Here is a 4,414-nt window from a genome sequence, read left to right on the forward strand (position 1 = left end):
AAACTCTTATTTCCTTGTCATGTTTTACTACAGAGGCTTGGAAAACCTAAATATTCCATTTTCCAGACTCCCTTGCAGCTAACAATGGCCAAATGACAAAGATCAATGAGATATAAATGAAAGTCTGCTGGAATGTTGCTGGAAAAAATTTTGTTTTTCTAATAAAAGCAGCTCTGGTGCCAGGCATGGTAGCTCACACCGGTAATCCCAGTGCTTTGGGAGGCAGAAGGAGGAGGATCACTTGAGGCCAGGAGTTTGAGACCAGCTTGTGCAACATAGTGAGTCCCTTGTCTTTATAAATAAAAAGACATTAGCCAGTTGCGGTGGCACACACCTTATACTTCTGGCTACTTGGGAAGCTGAGACAGGAGGATCACTTGAGCCCAGGAGTTTGAAATTGCAATGAGCTATGATTGCTTCATTGCACTTCAGCCTGGGTGACAGAGTAAAACTCTGTCAAAAGAAAAGAAAAGAAAAAAGAGAAGAGAGAAAAGACACTCTGGTTGGCATTGCCTATGCTGCTCCTTTTCTACCTACTTTGAATGCAGACGTGATCCCTACAGATGTTTGGATCAGCAGCAGCCATCTTTTGATGATAAGGGAAAGTCCATAAAAATCACAGAGAACTTGACTTAGATTATTGGGAATTTTGCAAATTCTGCCTGTGTCACATTTGCTGATTTCCCAATGGCTCAGCATTAATATGGCAGAGGACCAAAGAAGGGTGTGAATACCAGGAAATGTGATTCACTGGAGCCATTAATATAACAATATACCACTACCTTCCTCAAGACACTTTATTTCCATCTGTTGAAAAATTGCTGTAGTATACTCTTTTTATTAGAATAAGACATTGGACTTATCTGCCAAAAATTGTAACAAATACACAAATCTATGATGTCTAAAATATGAACAGTACCTTCTTAGATGGCATCATGGTGCAGTGCACAGCCTGCACAACCATACCTAGTGACTGTAGTAAATCTTATCAGCCTACTTTAATTATGTGTTGAGGACTGGGTTCAAGTTTAATGTCTCTTTGGTGCTTCACACTTAATACCATGCCTACCATTTTATAAAAATGTGTCTTCTGTCACTTTCTATAAATTTCATTTATCTTTCACAGAGCCCCTCTGAACAGTATTTATTACAGCAAGATCTCCAGACCACCTGCATCAAAATCATGTAAAGAACTTGATAAATGCAGATTCCTGGGCCCCACCGCAGACTTACTGGCCTAAAAGTTAAAGCTTCAACTTCTTAGCGTGGTGTCTGATATGGTTTGGCTCTGTGTCCCCATCCAAATCTCATCTCGAATTGTAATCCCCACGTGTCAAGGGAGGGACCTGGTGGGAAGTGATTGGATCATGGGGGCAATTTCCCCCATGCTGTTCTCCTGATAGTGAGTTCTGATGAGATCTGAGGGTTTTATGAGTGCTGGTTTCCCCTGCTCTTCTCTCTTTCCTGCTCTCTTGTGAAAAAGGTACTTGCTTCTCCTTTGCCTGCTGCCATTTTTGTAAGTTTCCTGAGGCCTCCCCAGCTATGCGGAGGCCTGACTCATTAACTGTCAGTCATTCAAACCTCTTTCCTTTGTAAATTACCCAGTCTCAGGTATTTCATTATAGCAGTGTGAAAACAGACTAATACAGTGTATTAGTGTGTTTGTGCTGCTATAACAAAAATACTGTAGACTGGGTAACTTATAAACAGATATTTACAGCTCACAGTTCTGAGGGCTGGAAAGTCTAAGATGAAGGTGGAAGCAGATTTGGTGTCTGGTAAGGGTTTGTTCTCTGCCTTGTGGGTAGTGCCTGGTTGCTACATCCTCACATGGTGGAAGGGGTAAATGAGCTGCCTTCAGCTTCTTTTATAAAGGCACTCATCCCATTCATGAGAACTGAGCCTGACTTCCCAAAAGGCTGCCTGTTAATAGTCTCACATTGGGGATTGTTTTAACATATGAATTTGGGGGGACACATTCAGAACTTTACCTTCATCTTGGTCTTTCCACTGCCCCCAGCATTCTCCCAGACAAATGCACATCCTGCAGGTACACACAGATGTACTCAGCAAACTTCAAATATGCTAGACACTTACCTTGGGGCCTGAACTCTCACAATTCCTCCTTGGAATAACTCCACCTCCTCCTACTTGTTTAGTCTGGTGAAATTTCTCTTATCCTTCAAGGCTCAGCTTAAAGGCCAGCTTCTCTGAAAAACCGTTCCTATTGCCTCTTCCCCTGATTGGAGTCTGCTCTCCTGAGCTTTTCTTGCTACTTAACAGTGCTACTCCAAATTTACAAGTCTACAATTGTTTTTCTTACATCTTATTTGTTACAGCTTCACATTTAGTAAGTCTTAATAAATGTTTTTCAATGAAGTCAACTGCTTTAAAATAATTATAATATTTTTAACGTTACAAAAACATAGTTTAACAATAAAATGGGCCGGGCGCGGTGGCTCAAGCCTGTAATCCCAGCACTTTGGGAGGCCGAGACGGGCGGATCACGAGGTCAGGAGATCGAGACCATCCTGGCTAACACGGTGAAACCCCGTCTCTACTAAAAATTACAAAAAACTAGCCGGGCGAGGTGGCGGGCGCCTGTAGTCCCAGCTACTCGGGAGGCTGAGGCAGGAGAATGGCGTGAACCCGGGAGGCGGAGCTTGCAGTGAGCCGAGATCTGGCCACTGCACTCCAGCCTGGGTGACAGAGCGAGACTCTGCCTCAAAAAAAAAAAACAAAAAAAAACAATAAAATGGGTCTTGCTCGCCCAGCACAGTGTCTCATGCCTGTAGCACTTTGGGAAGCTGAGGCAGGAGGATTGCTTGAGTCCTGGAGTTTGAGACCAGCCTGGGCAACATACGGAGACCCTGTCTCAAAAAAAAACTAGCCAGGCATGTGGCACAAAACTGTGGTCTCAGCTACCCAGGAGGCTGAGGCGGGAGGATTGCTTGAGCCCAGGAGGTTGAGGCTGCAATGAGCTGTGATTATGCTGCCACATTCCACCTTGGGCAGCAGAGCGAAACACTGTCTCAAAATCATCACCATCTGGGTCCTATATCTCAGATTGTGCTAAACAAATCTCAAACACACAAACATACCCCCAGAAAGCGAGACAAAAATTTTCTCTAGGAAATAGTGGTAAAGGTTGTTTTCTCAACTTATAAGGAGAAATTCATTCAGAACATTTTATTTTGAGATGGAGTCTCACTGTTGTCCAGGCTGCAGTGCAGTGGCACAATCTCTACTCACTGCAACCTCCACCTCCTGGGTTCAAGCGATTCTCCTGCATCAGCCTCCTGAGTAGTTGGGATTACAGGTATGTGCCACCACACCTGGCTAATTCTTTTGGATTTTTTTTTTTTTTTCAGTAGAGATAGGGTTTCTCCACGTTGGCCAGGCTAGTCTCAAACTCTTGACCTCAATTGATCCACCCACCTCGGCCTCCCAAAGTGTTGGGATTACAGGAGTGAGCCACAGCACCCAACCCAGAACATTTTATTCTTAATGCTAGTATTTAGAGTAAATTTAGATTCAAGAGCATTTTACTTACATTTTATTTTTGTTATGGAAATGTCTAACATACATGAAAGTAGAAAGTCCAGCACAATGATTCCTGAGTACCTATCACTCAGCTCCAGCAATGGCAGCTGCTGTTCTTTCAAATGATGCTAATTCTAAAACACTTTTATTCACTTAAAAACAGAGTTCAAAATCAATTAATTTAAAAACACCCTTGTGTGTGGTGTTGGAAAACCAGCCATGGTTTTAAAATAATGTTATTAACAATCATCAGTGGACAGCTGAAGGCAGAAAGCCACCATTTTCAACTGAGTGCCCTGTTGGGGAGAGGGAGTCTCAGACTGCCCAGGCAGGGGAGGGGACTGGCAATAGAGGAATCAGTACTCTGCCCTGCTGCTCAAATTCCCCAGTAGCTAGTTGAGCCAAGATAAGAAGAGCAATATGTGGGCCACAAGGTTCTTCAAGGAGAAATGGACATCAGAGGTTTTGACTAGGGTCCCAAATTCACAAGGAGCTTCATATTTAGACTTACATGACATCTTGAGTTACATTGTTTTGTGAGTGTGTGTTAAGGAATAATTTGTTTAGTGTAAACACCTAAGATATTCTACAGTTTGTGTGACTTTGGGGCATTTATTGTCATGCACGTCCGTGTGAAGAGACCACCAAACAGGCTTTGTGTGAGCAATAAAGCTTTTTAATCACCTGGGTGCAGGCGGGCTGAGTCCAAAAAGAGAATCAGCAAAGAGAGATAAGGGTGGGGCCGTTTTGTAGGATTTGGGTAGGTAAAGGAAAATTACAGTCAAAGGGGGGTTGTTCTCTGGTGGGCAGGAGTGGGGGGGTCACAAGGTGCACAGTCGGGGAGCTCTTTGAGCCAGGAAAAGGACTTTCA

Source organism: Theropithecus gelada, chromosome 5, assembly GCF_003255815.1.
Source record: "Theropithecus gelada isolate Dixy chromosome 5, Tgel_1.0, whole genome shotgun sequence".
In the NCBI taxonomy this organism is placed as follows: domain Eukaryota; kingdom Metazoa; phylum Chordata; class Mammalia; order Primates; family Cercopithecidae; genus Theropithecus; species Theropithecus gelada.